Source organism: Vulpes vulpes, chromosome X (assembly GCF_048418805.1).
Source record: "Vulpes vulpes isolate BD-2025 chromosome X, VulVul3, whole genome shotgun sequence".
NCBI classification, from domain to species: domain Eukaryota; kingdom Metazoa; phylum Chordata; class Mammalia; order Carnivora; family Canidae; genus Vulpes; species Vulpes vulpes.
In genome coordinates, this window is record NC_132796.1 from 103,783,668 (window position 1) to 103,803,460 (window position 19,793).

At 43.3% G+C, this 19,793-nt stretch overlaps 1 protein-coding gene across 8 annotated transcripts in view; it reads left to right on the plus strand.

Moving 5' to 3' along the window:
- Positions 1 to 19,793, plus strand: part of FHL1 (four and a half LIM domains 1) — a 63,558-nt gene that overhangs the window by 15,620 nt on the left and 28,145 nt on the right. For 6 of the 8 annotated variants that reach the window (XM_072743954.1, XM_072743949.1, XM_072743955.1 and 3 more), the window contains exon 2: positions 8,027 to 8,097. The gene's annotated coding sequence lies outside the window, so the exon portion shown is untranslated. Of the gene's footprint in view, positions 1 to 5,596; positions 5,827 to 7,607; positions 7,780 to 8,026; positions 8,098 to 19,793 lie in introns of those variants that run through there. The other 2 variants (XM_072743958.1, XM_072743957.1) reach the window with 2 other exon arrangements.

The following is a 19,793-nucleotide window of genomic DNA, read 5'->3' on the forward strand; positions in this document are numbered from 1 at the left end:
TCTGTGGCCTGCTGCTTGGAGCAGGGCTGCCCGGTTGCCCACATGTGAGGGAACCGTGCCCGGACGGCCAAACCCAGCTTAGAAAGTAGGAGCCAGGGCGCCTGGGTGGCTCAGTGGTTGAGCATCTACCTTCGGCTCAGGTCATGATTCTGGGATCATGGGATCAAGTCCCTCATTGAACTCCCTGCACAGAGCCTGCTTCTCCCTCTGCCTGTGTCTCTGCCTTTCTCTGTGTCTCTCTCATGAATGAATAAATAAATAAGAAAGAAAGAAAGAAAGAAAGAAAGAAAGAAAGAAAGAAAGAAAGTAGGAGCCAGAGAACTTCATGAAATGAGATCAGCAGATGCTTGCTGAGGGCTTACTCTATGTGCAGGGCACTTTGCTAAGCCTGCTAGTTGCTGTTGGGAGTTATTAATAACAGAAGTGATCTCTCAAGCACGGAACTTCTAATCGGAAAAGCTGTTGGAGACACAGGAAGGCTGTGGTGGAGAGCATTGAACCTAGTGAGGGAGGGAGGAGGACGGAGTCAGGAGTGTTGACTCCTAGCCCAAGTGTGCCATTCATGGAAGAGATTCCAGAAGGTGGTACATTCTCCTTTGCCAAATGTAGTGTGCATGCGATATGTAGACACTACATATCTGTACTATATCATCATACTAATTTTAACTACTGACCACTATTCCTCCAGGTGGGGTTTTTGGACTGGCAGCATCAGCATCACTTGGGAGCTTGTTAGAAATACAGATTCATGGGCCCACCCCAGACCTAGTGCATCAGAAACACAGGGGTTGGGGCCCAACACTTTGTGTTTTAACAGCTCTCACCACCCCTCCCCAAGACTCTTGGTTGCACCCTAAACTTATTGCACAGTTATGGGCTATGGAAATTTGGGGTAGTGGGTATTCAAATTTGGTTGCACATATTAGAGTCATCAGAGAGAACTCAGTTGGGGGGGGGCACCCAGACGTCACTAGTGGCTGTGCAGGTGCAGCCAGAATTAGAATCTCTGGTTTAAGAGGAGGATGGCATGAGTCAAAGGACCTGTTCTTCTCCAGTGGAGACAAATGTCAGAGGCTAGGAGTCTGCCAAAGCCAGAGTTGAGAATGGGGGAAGGTGAAAAGTGGGTCTGATGGGAAGGCCTTGAATTTCAGGCTAGAAATTTGGCCTTTAGATTAAATTGGAGGAAGGTGTAGGGTAAAGGGAGTGATGCATTCAAGGTGGTACATTTGAAAAATAATTCTGGCAGCTCTATGAAGAAGGGGGCATGTCTGATGAAGTAGTGTAGATGTGAAGTGAAAATGGGCCAAATTGGGGTTGCAGAAATGAGCTTATAAGGAAAAGGTCTGGAGACTCTTTTGCAGGACAAATAGACATGATTGGGTAATGGTTTGTAGGAGTGAGGGTGGTATTAGTAAGCCTTTAGCTCAGTACTTCCTCTCAAACTTCTGAGACAGCCAGCACTCTCTAGTTGCTTCTATCAGAATTGTCCCATTCTGTGGATCTAGGCTCATCCTTAGTCCGTCATTGCTTTGATTTAGGGAGCTGGTATTCCCCAGTGAGTTATGTAAGAATACAGAACTGTAGTTACCCAGAAAGCTACCCACAGTCATCATGGCAGAGGAAACAATCCTGTTTCTTAACGAAAGAATGCTTGGAGTTGTGGGAAAGTTGTAAACTTGGCAGTGACTAACTCGAGCCTATCAGTCAATTAAGTGAGTTTTTATTTTATCATTTGTTTTATTTGGGTGCTGTTGTACTAGTCACTGAAAGGACATCAATCTTCATATTTTTAAAACAAAACAAAAATACCATTGAACATTAGGGCAAAGGACAAGAATTTGGTTTTACCTTTTGACTTTAGCAAATATTTGCCACTCCATTTTTCTTGCTGGATTTCACCATTTGACTTGTTTTGTTTTGCATTGTTCCCATTTCTTCCTGATGCCTGATAGGTTTAGAGTCCCCCTACTCTGTTATTGATGGCTTGTTTATTCTTTAGTATTCTTTTTTTTAAAGATTTTTATTAATTTATTTGAGAGAGAAAGAGATCGCAAGCACAGGGAGCAGCAGAGGGAGAGGGAGAAGCAGGCTCCCCACTAAGCAGGGATCCTGATGCGGGGCTGGATCCAAGGACTCTGAGATCATGACCTGAGCCAGCTGAGCCACCCCCCAGGTGCCCGAACCTTTTTTTTTTTTTTTTTTTAAGATTCCACACATTATATGTGGGATCGTTTGGTACTGTCTTTCTCTGACTTAGTGTTCTGTCATTGCAAGTGGCAGGATTCTATTCTTTTTATTGGCTGTGTAATAATATTCTATGATGCACCCACAGCACATCGTCTTTATCTGTTCATCCATCGATGGATACCTATGTTGTTTCCATGTCTTGGCTGTTGTGGATAATGCTGCAATAAATGTGGGGGCGCAGATATCTTTTCAAGGTAGTGTTTTCGTTTTCTTTGGATAAATACCCAGAAATGGAATAGCTGGATTAGATGTATTGAGGTACCTCCACCTCAATTTTTAATGTATTGAGGCACCTCAAACATATCCCACAGTGGCTGTACCAGTTTACATTCCTATACATAACGCACAAGGGCCCCCTTTTCTCCGCACCCCCACCAGCACTTGTTTTTGCATGCTTTGTTCCTAATGGCCATTCTGCCTGCTGTGGGTGAAAGCTCACTGTGGTTTGGAGTCACATTTCCCTGATGATGAATGGTGTTGAACATCTTTCCGTGTACCTGTTGGCCAGGATTTGGATGTCTTCTTTGGAAAAATGTCTCTTGAGATCCTCTGCCCGTCTTTTTACTGGATTGTTTGGTTTTGGCCCTGGAGCCATAAGTGTACTTTCTGTATTGGATCTCATCAGATATATGATTTGAACATATTTTCTCCCATTCAGTAGGCTGCCTTTTCATTTCGTTGATGGTCTCCTTTGCTGCACTCAAGGATTTTAGTATGATGTAGTCCCCTTGTTTATTTTTGGTTTTGTTGTAGAAGTTTTCTTAATGTTTTGTTATCCCAGTCAAAAAATAAGGGGCACCTGGGTGGCTGAGTCGATTAAGCATCGCATCTGCCTTTGGCTCAGGTCATGATCCCGAGGTCCTGGGATTGAGCCCCGTGTTGGGCTCCCTGCTTGGTGAGGAGTCTGCTTCTCCCTCTGCCTGTGCCTCTCTTTCCAGCTTGTATTCTGTCTCTCTCTCTCAAATAAAATTTTAAAATCTTTTTAAAAAATAAGACAATATTTTTTTATTTAATATCCCCTCCTTTATGACCAAAAACTTCTTTAAATTTGCATCCAGCAATGGCCCATGGAAAGAGCTTCTTCGTGTTTATTTGGGGCATGGTGGGAGCTCTGCACACCTTTCCATCTTTTGTTAGTTTATAGGTTATACAGTATCTGGAAGGAAAGGCACATTTTCTTAGTTTGGGAACCTATAAAAGCGAATTCAATATTTTAAAGTGTTACATATATTACATGCAAGGTTTAAAAATGGCTTTTCGTTCTACCTTTGGTAAAGCTGTACACTGTTTAGTTTTCTGAAGGAACTATAAAAATCTAGGAAAAATCTAGAGTGATCACAACTTTAAATGTGTACTATATCTAGTAGATATCTTTTAAAAATATAGCCTTTCTTTTCTGGAAGTGAATAAGGATCAAAGCTTTCTGTTTCCAAATTGTGGAGAATAATGGTGAGCCCAGCCTAACATATAGACTTGTTGAATCACTATGTTGTATGCCTGAAGCTAATGTAACATTGTGTGTCAACCATACTCAAAAAATAAAAATAATAAAAATCGAAATAAAGTAGGGCACCTGGGTGTCTCAGTTGACCAAGTGTCTGACTCTTGATTTGGGCTCAGGTCATGATCTCGGTGTTGTGAGATCGAGCCCCATAGCATGGTGCCTGCTTGGGATTCTCTCCCTCTGCCCCCCCCCCCACTCACTCATGCATTCTCTCTCTCTGTCTCCCCCCCCCCCATAAAAAGCCAGACCTAGTTAAAAAAATTTAAAAATTTTTAAAAATAAAGTTACAATAGTACTCCCATAAAATGGACTATCAAGCAGCCATTTAAAAATAAGGGAGCTCTGTATATGCCAATATGGAATGATCTTCAGAATCAGATTTTTTCAAAAAAATTGTGAAGAATATTATGATTGTATCATATAAAATGAAGATTAGAAACTTGTGTGGTGGGCAGCCTGGGTGGCTCAGCAGTTTAGCGCCACCTTCAGCCCGGGGCCTGATCCTGGAGACCCGGGATCGAGTCCCACGTCAGGCTGCCTGCAAGGAGCCTGCTTCTCCCTCTGTCTCTCTCTCTCTCTTCCTCTCTCTCTCTCTGTGTCTCTCATGAATAAATAAATAAAATTTAAAAAAGAAACATGTGGAATAAATAAATGATCTTCCAGAGTATGTTTTGTGATGTACTTTATACTAAATCGTAATATAAGGACACAAAATTAGATTTTTTTGTATTTCAGTCATGTAACTTCCTTCGGTCTTTATTAAATTAATATATTGTTAAAGACTTGATGATGTTACAGGTGTTGGTTATGTTGAAATTACTACAAACGAGGCACCTTTCTTCTGTGTTGATTTTTTTTTTTTACCAATAAATTATTTTGCTGAATGAGAGCCAGTTTATCAGTTCTTCTGCTAAAGGAAATGAGCCCATAGGTCATTTGTATTTATTGCATTTATGGTAACATTTAAAATGTGTTTTGAATGTGCAGATGCCAGTGTTTCTGACTACCAAAATATTGTGAGCACTTGAATAAAAGTAGGAAAAATGAGATGTCTGAGCTGCCCATTGCCATGCTAAGTGTACCTTGTTTGGGGTTCACTGCTCTATGGTTTCTTAGGTAAGAGAGGATAGATAGTCTGAAGAGCATGATTATAAGGAATGGTTACCATGACAATCACATTTCAGAGAATTTAGGAGAGACAATGAATCCGTGGAGCTCATCCGTTTTGATTGATTCAACAGCCACCATTCAAATAGCTGCTGGCTCTGGATTTTATTTTTTTGCATAATTCACCCAGTGGATTGGTGATTTGGGTATCATTTAGGCTTGGCTGTCACTAGTGACAGGGTCACAACTATCTTTGACTGTGATACTATCATTAAACCTGCGAGAAAATGATCATGTATGTTAAATGTCACTAGAACATAGCTACTAGCTTCTTCTGGAACCATATAAATGGTTTGTCTAATTTCACTTATTAATGCTGTCAGGGTGGGATGAGATTAACATGATTTATTTTAAAGCATGACTAACCCTAAAGTGTTTGGATTTTACTTTGCTGTCATCACATTTTATCCAGGGTGTTTGGCTGCTGTTCGGTGTTTATTCCTTGACTTGTGCACAATCGTCAACACGGTTTGTATTATTATGTCTGGAGGCATGGCGTTCTAGTTCTTGATGGTGAAAGCGTGAACCGTGGCACTGCAGACTCGGGGTAGGGAGGGGTTGGGGAGCTGAGGTGGCCCCCAAGGCTTAGAGGGCTACCTGCCCAGCCTTTGGGCCTTTCTCTCTTCTGCCCTCTGGAGGCCATGTGGGAACATGACATGCAAGGATTCCCTGTGAAAAGGAGAGCCAAGGTCTCGCTGTGGTTACTAGAAGACAAGTCTTTAGCCCCTGCCCCCAGCCTCCCAAAGCCTGAACTTGTAGAGGTGGGGAGCAGACCAAGAAGGCAGGAAGGTACTAGCAGGGTCGGGTGTGAGGGAGGAGGCTCTTCCAGTTCCTCAAGCGCAGAACCTATTTTCTTAGAGCCCAGGATGCATTAAATCCCACCTCCCGGAAAGATCAATCCCAGAAGGGTGAGTAAAATGAAATAGTCTATTAAGGCTAGTGTGTGGGGGATGGGTTCGGGTTGGAAGTTTAAGTTGGGTTGACACGGAACTGGGGTGCCCAAGCATTTGTGACAGTGCACAAAATCGTTCTCCAAGTTTGATAACATTTTAACTGCACCTGCCCTGCTAGCAGTGATAATGGTCTGTCTCCTGTTCAGTGAGTACCTCATGCGTGTGAGGCCCTGGTGAGTGCTTTTACACGCGCTGCCCTCTTGCTCACCATTTTGAGGCTCAGAGAGGTTTTACAGCTGATATGAGGCAGGGCAGGTGTTGAAGCCCAGGCAGTCTGACTCTGGACCCCTCGTGTGAACAGCTGTGCCATGCTGTGTTCTCACTACGGTTGTATGAGAGGGTGTGGCACCTTCTAGAAACAGTGAGCTCCGTGAGACTTGGTTATGGGTGGTGGGAAAGGAGACTGGGCGATGCCTTTTGTGTGTATGTGTACATGCCCTGCTGAGTACCATCAGGAAAGAAAGGTGGGTTTCTGTCCCTGCCACGGAGACAAAGACACTTCAGGTTCTGCAGGACAAGTGAGATACAACACGAAATAAGTCATATATATTCATAGGACAGAATGTGAAAATACTGGCTCCAGGTAAATAGAGGTGGGAAGAGGACTAGAAAGTGTCTTTTGGAAGTTCATCACTTTCAGACATGTGCTTTCTTGAAAGCTAGCTCTGGGCTTTTGATCTGGCAGACAGGAACCTGTCCCGTAGTCAGCATACTTGTCCAGCTTGAGTTCCGAAACGTTGTCTTCAACATGACAGTTATCATTAAGATCTCTACACAGATGAACCCATCAGCCTATTGAACTAACTGGACTAGCTACTTATTTTCCAGCACGCTCTTTCCAAAATCTCTCACCCCTTCCTGTTTGGTAATCAGCCCAGAAATGATTGGTTGGGGGCGGGAGGTGGACATTCATGAGCCTGGTTATAATCCATGGTTTATGTTTGCCATGCCTTGTTTCATAGATACTTCTTTTAAAAAAAGAAAAACCTTATTTATTTATTTGTTTGTTTGTTTTAGAGAATTCAGGGGGAGAAGCAGAAAGAGAGGGAGAGAGAGCCCTGTGTCAGACCCCCGCCCCAAATCTTGATCTCATGACCCTGAGATCCCGACCCAAGCCCAAACCGAGAGTTGGAGGCTTAGCCAACTGTGCCACTCAGACATCACTCCATAGATAGTTCTTGAGAGCCACCTGGGTGCTGACCAGGCACTGTTCCAGGCATGGAGCTAGAGGAGTGAACAGACCAGATGGGGGCCCTCCTCTCAGGGAGCCATTGTTTCCTCACATCTCATTTGCTCATGTACATGTCACAGTTGATGTACAAGGGCTCTTGGTCTGAGTTTCAGGATTTCACACACCTCCTTTCTCCTTAGCCTTAGCCCACCCTTCTGAATTGGGGGCAGGGATAAGGCATTGAGTTGCCTCTCGGGAGGCCTCAAGGGTACAGCCAGGGCAGCATGTCAGAGGACTGCCTTTGCTTGGGTGATGGGAAAAGCACTGGGCACACCTGTTTCCTAGTGATGTGGTGGGGGGGCCCTCCGCGCTGGGCAGGGCACAAGCCTGCTGCCAGCCCTCATCCTAATGTGGTTGTTGATTGGAGTTAACTTAAGTGGTCACATGGCACCTCGTCTCCATGGCAACACCTCTAAATATTCCTCTGGTGACTTGTGCTCTACATTCTGCCTGGATCTGAGCCCTCCTGTGGCAAAATATTCTAAAGATGTTAAAAGAGGGGGGGAAAAGGCTCAACTAATAAATCTATTCTAAACGACTGAATCATTTGTTTTGATTACCCGGATGATTGCCAAATGTTAATTTAAAACTGAAATAGGCCATGAGCTCACTGTGCTAACAATGCTGAGTGTTTGAGCTAATACAGCCTGATGATGAGGGGGCCAGATCCACCGCTGGTGCGAATGTTATATGATAAACAGACATTGGGGAAATATGCGGAACATCTTGGCAGTTTAAGGGTTGTAAATACAAAGTAGGATGTGTTACTGTGAGCCATTTCAAAGGAATTAGACTTGGGTTGATTTTGTTTTGTTTTTTGCTCGGTTTTTTGAGGGGGGTTGTTTTGTTTTGTTTTTAGAATTTCTTAACTTTTCTTCTGAAATGGTAACTTTGTGTCTTGCTTCTCATTTTTTCCTAACTTAGGCACATTGGAACTTGTCCACTGTGTCGAGCCCTTGCTGACTACATCCCAGCCTCCACACATCCAGTGTGAGGTAAGCTTTACTGATTGCCACAAATTTGAACACTGATCTTCAGCCTTCCGATTGACAATGTTGGGGTCGATGCTGTATTTTTTAAAAAATTATATTTGTATAGTAGATTGAAGAGGATTCATTTTAACTGACCCAACCAGTATCCCTGCTTATCCTAAATATTAGCTCACTGAGGAATGTCTTTTCGAGGGGGGGAAATTCTCATTTGCTTTTAATTTGGGGGGCACGAAAAGTGAATGTGCCAAGCACAGCAGAACTGTTCGAAGGTCTGCCTGAGGATAAAGAAGTGCTCATGCCCCAGCGTGGACAGTAGGGAGCAGAGAAGCTCCATGGAGCCGAAGTGGCATTGAGGAAGGAGATCGCTGCCCAGGCAACCACGTGAGAGGGTCAGGCTGACCCAGTCAGCCGTCCCCAGTCAGCCATCCAGGATCTTTGTGCCCCAGAGTGCAAAGAGCCAAGGTGTGCACTGCCCCCGTGAGATCTGGGGTAGATCTGGGATAGGAGCGCCAGAGAGGGCTTCCATGTGAACAGCCAGATTGAGCAACCCCTTCACTTAGCAAATGTCTGATGGGTGTCCCGGGTCTTCTTCATTTAGCCACAGGGCTTGCGCAGGACTGTGATGATTTAGGATTCCTCGGCACTCTCCCAGAGAGGCGGAACATTCAACGTTGTGAATCTCAAAAGATGGTTCATCCAGGCCCAGCCAGGCCTAGCATCAGGGTTCCTGGACTTTCTGCCCTCCCCTCCTCTCCACTCCACTCCTCTCCCTGCTCATCTCACATTTGATGTGGACCCTTGATTTCCATGAGGGTCAAGGCTCACTAGCTGGCTGTAGTTGTACCTCTCACACCTTCTTGATGCAGAATGCTTCACATGTTTTGAAATATATGAATTCATACCTTAAAGGATAAAAAAAAAAGTAGGATGGATTTTTCGGAGTGTTTAATCTGAATTTTGTCAGTTTTCTCAATTACATAGAAGCTGGAAGCTCTTCCCAGGGCCTGGAGCTTCCAACTGACCCAAAGACAAAAGCTTCAGCAGTGTCTCAGCCGGGAGTGCTTCACTCTGCCTTCTGAGGGCTTAGACTCTGCCACCTGAGGGTCTCAGCCCTGCTGTGCCTGTCACCTATAGCCTTTACCTAAAATGGTGGTTTTCAAACTTTTTTTTTTTTTTTTGAATGATAGAAACCTGTCTTCAGGGGCACCTGGGTGGCTCAGTGGTTGAGTGTCTGCCTTTGGCTCAGGTCGTGATCCCTGGGTCCCAGGATCAAGTCCCACATTGGGCTCCCCATAGGGAGCCTGCTTCTCCTTCTGCCTGTGTCTCTGCCTCTCTCTGTGTCTCTCATGAATAAATAAATAAAATCTTTAAAAAAAAAAAAACTTTAAAAAAGTTTAAAAAAGGGACGCCTGGATGGCTTAGCGGTTGAGCGTCTGCCTTCAGCGCAGGGCATGATCCCAGAATCTGGGATCGAGTCCTACATCGGGCGCCCTGCGAGGAGCCCGCTTCTCTCTCTGCCTGTCTCTCTCTCCCTGTGTGTGTGTGTGTGTGTGTGTGTGTCTCATGAATAAATAAATAAAATCTGTAAAAAAAAAAAAGTTTTAAAAAAAAGGAACCTGTCTTCAAATAAAATCTTAGGCCTTCCCCCCAGTAGAGAACACCAGAGCAGAGCCGTGACCCTCACCATCCTCTGAGGAACCCGAGGGCAGCTGGAAGCAGGGTGCTCTGTCTAAAGAGCAGAGATAACAGCCCTGTAGCCCCTTCACAGTCCTTGCCTGTATTTTCCCACACCAACAGAGACTAGATTGTTTAAGGAGGTCCACAGAGGGGCCTATCCCATCAACTTGGTGGGCAGTCTACAACTCTTACACACTTCATCAATAGGAAGCTTCTGTAGAAGCGATGTGTATTCTCAGAATGATCCATTTGCATTGGAGGTGTTTGAGTACATACTTCAAGTGGTTTTGTGATATTAAACCACCCCAGTGACATCTTTAATTTAACCTCAACTTAGCACCCGTAGGTTTCCTTTGAGAGCAGTGAGTTTCTCAGGTGACTCAATGGAATGTGTTGAATGCGGTTTCCCTGTGGTGGGAGTCTGTAGGCTTGACATGAAGCCATGCCGCAGTCACGATGCAGCTGTATCTTGTGACCGTCCTTCATTTCTCCAGCCCTACTATGTATTAGGCCAGAAATGTAGGCGTGGGCCAAAGAAAAAGAATAATACATTTTGGTCTGATACTCTTTAAGTGTAGGAAGGACATCCCTAGTTGTTTTTCCTATTTGCAGATGGAGAAGCCAAAAATTGATTTTCCTTTTTTAATTAGATTACCCAGCGTTGAGTAGGCTCAGATGGGTTCAGGGGCACAGTTCAGACCTGTCGCCAGTCTGCTCTTTGAGCCTGTGATTTATGCCAACCTCTGGCTAGGCATGTGCAAATAATGAAGTATGTGAGCGTAGTCCCGGGGATACAGCTGAGCCTGGAACCCACATGCCTACAAAATGAAAGCAAATGTAAATTATGTATTTCGTACTCTATTTCTTTTTAAGTTTGCTTGGAACAGTTGAACAGTTTAGGAAAATGGACTTAGTGGCTTTCACAGGAGGATATTTTATTTCCTAAATGATAATGAATCCTAACTTAGGTATATTACAGCATTTATCACAGGTAAACTTTATCATTCAAGAACTTGAAATTATTTCACTTGGCCACCTTTTAATTATGTAATTAACTTGGAACAAAAACTTAAACCCAACATAATTCTTTTTTTAAAAGTATTTATTTATTTATTCATTCACTCATGTATTCAAGTCATCTCTACACCCAGCATGGGGCTTGAACTCACAACCTAGAGATCAAGAGTCACACACTCCTCTGACTGAGCCAGCCAGGTGCCCCAAACCCAACATAATTCTTAACACACCCATCTGCTGGGTATTCTATGTGTTTGTTTCTGTAGTAGTGACAATGTTGTTAATGAATTAAACATGTATTTCACATCTAGGAAATATTTGTATCACTGACATATGGTCACTCTCATTATTGATTTGGCAGTTTGTAATATTCACAAAACAAAAATTTAAAATATAGTAGTCATAGTGATTTGGTTTGTACCATTTATATTGATGTGACCTCTCTTCTTGGTACACTAGCAAGTAAGCATGAAAATCAGCACAGATGGGTTACACAAGCTTAAAGAATTTGGAAATCATCAGTCTAGAGCCAAGGTCTCAAACTGGTGGGCTGAATCTGGCACACAGAGGTGTTCTTTTAAAATTTTAAGTGAATTGCCAGCATTTAAAAATTGAGAGATTTCACATGTTTTAAAAACCCAGACTTGCAGCTTCTCTTGAAATATCAGAAGATCTGGCAACATTGAGCCTGCATTCCTGTTGGGCAACACTCAGCTGAAGAGCCAAGTAGCTGCTGTGTCTTCAGACAGAGCACGAACTCTGAATTTTGTCATAAACCCCACCACTCTCTAAGGACAGGGGTTGGTGGCCGTTATCTGAATGTTTTGCTCATTTTTAAGACCTGCTTGCCTCTTAAAGGCATGTGAGTTTTCACCCTCAGGTATATAGAAATTGAGGCTACAGTCTTAGAGCTATCCTTTCTCTCAAAGTACTAGCTTTTCATTTTCAGGTATATGATGTTGGGTGATACTCATTTTAACTTAAGTATGTGCATTAAGAGGGTTGAAGTTTGGAGCGCCTGGCTGGTTCAATCAGTAGAGCATGGGACTCTTGATCTTGGATGAGTCTGAGCCCCATGTTGGGTGTAGAGATCGTTTCCAGAAAAAGGGTTGAGGCTAAACATTTGAGGAAAGAGCTACCTTCTGATGGTTTCTGATTAAGAGAAGGAGCATCAACAGAGTTAGGAGGATTCCTGTGGTCTTTACCCCAGCTTTTCTCAAACTTTCATGTGTGGCTTCTAACACAGGAGGTCTGGTGTTGGGCCTGAGATTGCACAATCGCAATAAGGGCTGAATTATATCACTGCCAGTCTGAGGACCCACGTCCCTTTGAGTAGCAAGGGGACTCAAACCTAAAGCAGTTCTAAGAAAAAGCAGGCATGCACTGATGTTTCTACATATCTTTTTCTTTGGCCCAAGAAAGAGAAGCAGATCTTAGGCAGGCTATTTGTGGTCAATAGGTAAACCTGAGTTCACTTCTATCTAGTTCATGTCTACCAGTAGGGTAAGTTTAGAAAGTCGGTTTGTTTGTTTGTTTGTTTGTTTGTTTATTAGAGATGAGGAGGGGCAGAAGAGAGGGACAGAATCCCAAGTAGACTCCCTGCTGAGTGTGGAGCCTGACACAGGGCTTGATGTGGGGCTTGATCTTCCAGTGCTGCGATCACCACCCTAGCTGAAATCGAGCTGGATGCTCAACTGACTGAGCAACCCAGGCATTGCAAAAGCCAATTATTTTTAATGCAACATAGCCATTGAAAAGATAAATTTAATTTTAATTTTAAAACTTGCTTTAGGACAGCCCAGGTGGTTCAGCGGTTTGGCGCCGCCTTCGGTCCAGTGTATGATCCTGGAGACCTGGGATCGAGTCCCGTGTTGGGCTCCCTGCATGGAGCCTGCTTCTCCCTCTGTCTATGTCTCTGCCTCTCTCTGTCCTCTCTGTCTCTCATGAATAAATAAATAAAATGTTAAAAAAATAAAAAATAAAACTTGCTTTAAATGAAGTAGAGTAAAACAGCTACACATGTTTTTTTTAAGATTATTTTTACTTATTCATAGAGACACACAAACTCCTTTTTTTTTAAAGATTTTATTTATTCATGAGAGACACAGAGAGAGAGGCAGATACATAGGTAGAAGGAGAAGCAGGCTCCCTGCAGGAACCCGATGTGGGACTCAATGCCAGGACCCTGGGATCATGATCTGATCCCAATGCACACACTCAACCGCTGAGCCACCCAGGCGCCCCACCATACCTTCTCTCTACCAATTTTCCACTATTTTCAATTTATGAGGAGCCTCAAAAAACAGAAGTGGCCTTATTAAGGAAGGAATGTCAAGGGGTCAAGGGAAATTTGGTAGTTGCTAGTAGAGTGTGGCCAGCATCCTGCCTGTTTCTCTCCCAATACCCCCCACCCCCCACCTCCATCTAGTGTCTTTGAATGTCTGTGGTATGAGGGGAGCTCTGGGGCTAAGCTGTGGCCCTCAGAGGTGCTTCCGCAGCATGACAGTCTGAGCCAGCCTGGACGCCCCGGTTTCCTCTGTGGCTGGTCAGCATGGTGCCCCAACTGGTGACTCAGGCAGGAGGGACTTGGCCCTGCCCGCCCCCCAAGGTGGTGGCTGCTGTGGATTGTCCCGCCCCCTGCAGCCTGAGGTGGGCACTGCAGTGACGAGGTGCTCAGTTCAGGGAGAAGTCCGCCACTGTTCAGCTCACAGTGTATATGCATGTCAAATCATTATGTTGCTTACCTTCAGTGTGTACAATTTTTGTTAATTAAACCTCAGTAGCGTTGGGGCAAAAATAATGAAAACATACCAGGAAAAGTTTGTGATGCATTTGATAAGATAATTAATTTCCATATTATGCACAGAGCTCATATAGGTTGTAAAGCCTGGTGCTTGCCTGGAGTATGGTAGATGCCGCCTAGCTGTTGGCTGAATGTATTCTCCAGTAGGTAGAAGGGTAAAAGATGTGCACGTTATATCACAAAGTGAATGAATAAACGCATGGAAAAATGTTCAGCCCCATTGGTATGCAAAGATAAAGCATATTCAGACATAAAGAAGGTAGGTATATTTTTCATCTAATTAAGTTGACAGGAAAGGAAGCCTAGTACTAATATGGCTGGTTACCTTGAAATGGAGAAATCCTTCTTCACTGCTGGTAGCACTGTAAGTTGGAAATGAGCCTTTTGGAACAGTATTTGGCAATTTATGGCCAAAGTCACAAAGATTGGTACCACTTGACCCAGTAATCCTATTTTGGGAAATGTTTTCTAAGAAACAAAGTGTTCTAAGAGAAGAAAACAAAAGCTATATGTTACAGGTATTTATCATGGTGGAATTTGCATGGACAATAGGTTAGAAAGAATTTAAGTGTGTCCAACATAAGAAAAGTGCTTTGTGTACTCTAGAAAGATTCTTGGTTATGTAATTATGATATATCTATATGGTGGAATTCCATGAATCTTCTCACAATTATCATCTTGATGCTTGCAGACCAGATGAAAGAATTGTATAATATGGCCTTGCCAAAAGATGCACAATGCAAAATTGTTTATGTGCTATGATGACAGCCTTGTCAAGTGCCGTGTGCATGTGGACAAGAGCTAGATGTAACACTTCCTTGGAGGTTTTAAACTATATTATGGTCCTGTGGATTGTACGTTGTACCAGAAGTCTGTGGCTCACTCAGGGATTGAGACCTTCAGCTTTTACCGCCTCACCTTCATGTCACCAGTGGTTGGTGTTGAGTAAATGACTATGAGACGATGAGACGTGACAAGGACTCCAGCCTGGAGCTTAGACCAGATGATAGAATTCCTACTTATTCCTTGGTTCTAGTTCCTACTTGCTCCTTGGTTCTATTATCCTGAGCTCCCTTTTTTCTTCTCTTTCCCCATTTTTCTTCTGTGTTCTGTGGTTGATAGAAAGGCATTGTGGCGTCCCACATGACAAAGTGTAAATCTTTGTCTCCAAGGTTTTCCTTAACATGTAGTAGTGGCCAGGGATGAACCTCTCTGTCTGAAGGCACTATGCACACTCAGGTAGTGCCTTGTGGAGCCATAATGCAAGGGCAATGCCAATTTCATCTTCTGGTGGCATTTAACCAGGTAACCAAAATCTCTTCTCTTGCCCTGAGCCTTTGTACAGCATCTCCTCCCCTCCAGCTCTTTTTCCTGTGTCAGATATACTTGTTTCCCTGCTGTAAGTATACTTTTCGCCTTTAATTAGGTCAGTTACTTCATGTCTGTTTTTCTTTTCTGACATGGTTTCCTCTGGCCTGAGCGCCACATATTTTCCCCATATGTCATTGCCTCTGGAGCTTCATGTTGCAATCATCGTTCAAGGGGAACAGAGAGCACATTACTGGGGGCGGGGGGGGGGAGGTGGTTAGCTCTTGACTCTCTGCCTGCCCTTTGCCTGTATGAGCATTCCTGTTTCTTTCAGGCCCAGTTCTGTTTGGTTTTGTAGTCTTCCTTGTTAGTTATGTTTGGATGGAGAGATACTTAAGTAAAAATAATGGTAAGTCAGAGATATGTCTGGCAAAGGTGCAACCCATTTGTTAAGGTTACTGGTTTATTTATCTCCCCTGTCTCTATGGTGACTAAGTCCGGCACTGGGATTTAATGGACTTAATTTTGACCTCTTGTACATGGCCTAGCTTTCCCAGCCTCCGACATAGAAGGAATTCATTTTTGCTGGAGGAGAGAAACTGCCTCACTTAGAGGAAGGGTCCTCTCGGGACTCTTGAAAAGTGGAATCCTCCAGAGCCTTGAATTCCTTGGCCGTCTTAATCGGAGTTCATCTAGCACTCGTAAAGAAAGCTGAGAAGTCTTCTGGAGAAACCCGCACATACACACAACATTACTGATGGCCCCGGGAAATCATTTTCTTTTCATTGAAATAAAGTATTATGTAGTTAATGGGAATGAGTGGTCTGTAAGAACGTTTTATAAGAGAACCATGTGTAAGAATAGTAAACCAATGGGAAGAAATATGGGTGGGATGTGACACATTTTTTGTTTTAAAAAGTACGTGTATGCATGTTTAAACCATATTTCAGAGTTTACGCATATTTAACAGAAGTCCATAAGAAAGGTTAGGTTTGACAAGGATTCCCATGAAAGAAGCCAGATTTGGACACTGAAATTCAAGTCTAGCATTCCATTTGTATCCAGTTGATGTGAAATGAAGGCATGGGGTGTCTGACCACCAAGGTAGCTGGTGTCAAATAATCTTGGACTAAAGTTGGTTAAGGGGACCCATTAAAACTTTTGATCCTTTCCCATAGGATGCTTTGAGATTTAGAAGGACACTCTAGTTTTAGGAAGCCTAATGATTTATCTGTAATCCTGTCAGAGTGCTTAACTTTATCTAAGGCTTGTGTATACTGCCTTACACAGGCTTCTCATGGAGAATTCACCTGTTTGCAAGTCTTCATCTTCTCTAGGAACAAACTCATGTAAGTGAATTCTCTTTAAGACCAAAGCAAAGCAGCCCATCAGTGACTAACAAGCATTGCATGTAGGCTGAGGTGGGAAGCATCAGACGTGTGTTGCATCCTTATTCCTCAACGAAATATTAGGGTTCAGATCTGTCATCAAATTCAGTTCAAGCCACATAGCAACTTGTGAACACTTGTGTTTTTATTAAGATTTTTTAACGTTCTAAAACGCCATGGAAGTGGAAGTTGTTTTAAGACTTTCTCCATCATCAACTCATCTATTAATAGGACAAAGACTTGAGAAGCCAACAACAGATGCTCGCCTGTAAAGAGATCCATACTTGGGAGATGAAAATTGGATAGTCACTAAATCCTAGGTTTGGAACTTCTTAAATTAAGGTCACAGCTCAATTATGTACATTTTATCATGGTTAGTACAATAAGCACAGCTGAGGTTAAAGCTTTGCAGACCTCAAACCCTGAAGGCTGAAACCCTTGATAATGCTGTTGAGAAAGAGTAGCACTTTTATCCTCCTCATTATCGCTGTCACCATCATTCTTATCCTATCAACCTTACATGATGAAAGCCCAGCATGGAGAACCATGCTAATACTAGTCATAATTTATTTTATTATTTCTTTCATTGTTAATATTTCCACTTTTGTTTAAACAGTGCTAGGCATCAAATCAATTTAGCTAAAAAGGATGAACTCCAAAAATGTATTTAGAATAGCTGCCTCACTCTCCTACCTGGTGAGCCAGGTGAGCTTCATGGTTCATATAGCATATCTTGGTGAGGGATATCCAGGTAGCAGGTGAAGAGTTCGTTCTGTAACACTTCTTCCCCTAAGGAGTAAAGCAGTGCTCCTTAGGAAGTCCGTGGCCATCTCTTAAACCATTTGATATGTGTATATGGTAGGATCACTTTTATACATTCTTCAGGGCTCTGAAATAGTAATTTACTTAAGATATACCCAGTGTTTCTTTTCCGGAACCGGTGGAGCTTTTTCTGTGGATTCTGGTGATGGGTTTGTGTACACAGTTGTCAGTGGACATGTGGTAGGGGATTCATAATTGATAGTGTCTTCTCCTCACTGAGGTGGTTCAAATGCTCATGAATTGAAGATGGTGAGTTCCACTCTTGGCATTGGGGTCACATGACAGGTTTGAACCCAGAGACAGTACAGTGTGTTTCATCATTTTAGCCCTTTCTTTATGTGCCCATAGAGGCATTTGACTTTACGTGGGACCTTGTCCAACTCCCTTGATCCCCTCCTGGGTGTTTTCCCTTTTTGTTACTGGGACGATTGAAGGCACAAAGAGGGTCAAGGATTTGACTGGGGCTGCCATCTAGTACGGTAGCTCCCCATTACCTGTGGTTTCGCTTTCTGGGGTTTCTGTTACCTACAATCAGCCATGGCCTAGAAGCAGGTGGTCCTCCTCCTGACATAGCATCAGAAGGCCAGAAGTAGCCTGATGCCCCATCATGGTGTTGTCTCTGCCCTTCGCCTTGCTTCATCTCAACGCAGAGGCATTTGACCTCACATCAGCAGCACACAGAGGAAGAGTGCACCACGGACCACATTCACGTAACCTTTATGACAGTATATTGTTATAATCGGTCTATTTTATTAGTAGTTTACTATTAGTTCTTGTTCATCTCTTACTTTGCCTAATTTACAAATGAAACTTTATCAAAGGTGTGTCCATCCAGGAAAGAACACTGCATCGTGATTGGTATTGTCAGCGGCTTCAGGCATCCACAGGGGATCCTTGGAACGGATCCCCCTGGGAGTGAGGGGGCACAGCTGTCCTCTGCTTTCCCCAGGAGACTGGAAGCTCCTTTGCAGTGGCAATACTGATGTTTTCTCTGATGTCCTCTGTGTCGTCTGTGATTCAGTGCTTAAAGGCTTTGCAAGCAGTCACTAGAGAAACAGTTACTTGAATGAAGGCTCTTCACGAATTAGAAACGGTAGAGAGCATGACCATGTTATCACTGGGGATTGCCCCAGGATCGTTGTTTTTGACTTCCTGTTCCTCTGATACCAGTATTCCTGATGTCACTGGAGCAGATTCTCAAATAGAACAGTCCCTCCTACCTCATTATAGCATGGCACCATTGTTTCCGACATTTTGGTATGCAGTGTGCTTCAAATAGGCAGAAAAGTGGAAGCCAAAGTTGAAGGAGATGTTTTTATGCCCACTACCCAGATTCTACAATTTAACATTTCACTGTGTGTGCTGTTTGACATATTCTTCCATGCATTAGGCTATCTTCATTTTTGGATGCATTTCAGAGTAAACCACCAGCATCCATATACTTCACCCCTGAACACTTCAGTGTGCACGCCATTATGTGGTTTCAGTTTTGACCTTCTTAGAGCTGCTTTCAGATTTTTTTTAAAGATTTATTTATTTATTCATGAGAGATAGAGAGAGAGGCAAAGACCCAGGCAGAGGGAGAAGCAGGCTCCATGCAGGGAGCCTGATGTGGGACTCGATCCTGGGTCTCCAGGATCAGGCCCTGGGCTGAAGGCGTCGCTTAAACCACTGAGCCACCCAGGCTGCCCTGCTTTCAGAATTTTAAGGTTCTGGCATTTGTGTTGGTGAAGGCTAAGAAGAGATGGTAAGCTGAATGTGAAATAAGCTCCCTTTTCAGACTTAGGTGTCTCTGTTGTTTTCTAACTATAGTGAGCATACAAACATGTACATATCACTGCCCCCTCTCCCCCACATTACACAGTCACATTATTTGTATATGAGATGTGGAATGCTAGCCGAGGACATAGAGTTGTGGGTCTCCTTTATATGAGGGAAAACTGGAGAATTGGGGCTGAGGAGAGTGGGGCAAAAGGTTAGAGCTAGGTCTGACAAGGGAAGGAGAAAGAGGTTCATTACCAGGAAGTGAGCAGTGCGCTACCACTTGCACAGTCTAAGGAAGGCTCAGTGGCCATGTATATGACTCAGGAGGCCATGGATTTCATAAACCCTAATGATACAAGTACAATGTCTTTCCGTTCTATGTTTTTCCAAGATTTTATTTTTAAGTAGTCTCTATGCCCAGTGTGGAGCTCACTCACAACCTTGAGGTCAAGAGTCGTATGCTTTGGCGATTGAGTCAGCCAAGTGCCCGATGGGTGTTTGTCTATTCCAGTGGTTTTCATATTATATTCCATGGAACCCTAGAATTCATAAAGACGTTGAGAGGTTTCACCAATGTTGGAATTATACTTTTCAAGGTGTATTGAACTATTAAAAAAAAAAAGCAACAGACATATTCAGTGGTGCCTTATAGTAGATTTTAATATATTGGAGAACACATAATGATTGACTTAAAAATAAGTAAAGGTTATTCATGTCAACCTAAAATAAAATTTTGGATAACACCTATCTGTCATCCATCAAAGCCAAGGTAATATTTCTGTTACGGGAATAAAGACAAAAGGTCTTCAGCAAGACCATTCCACTAAAGCCATGGTGTTAAGGCATTGGCCCGAGAAAGCTGAAGTTACAGTTTGGTTTCCAATTACCATGAGTGCTTAGCCATCTGTTATATTTAGATT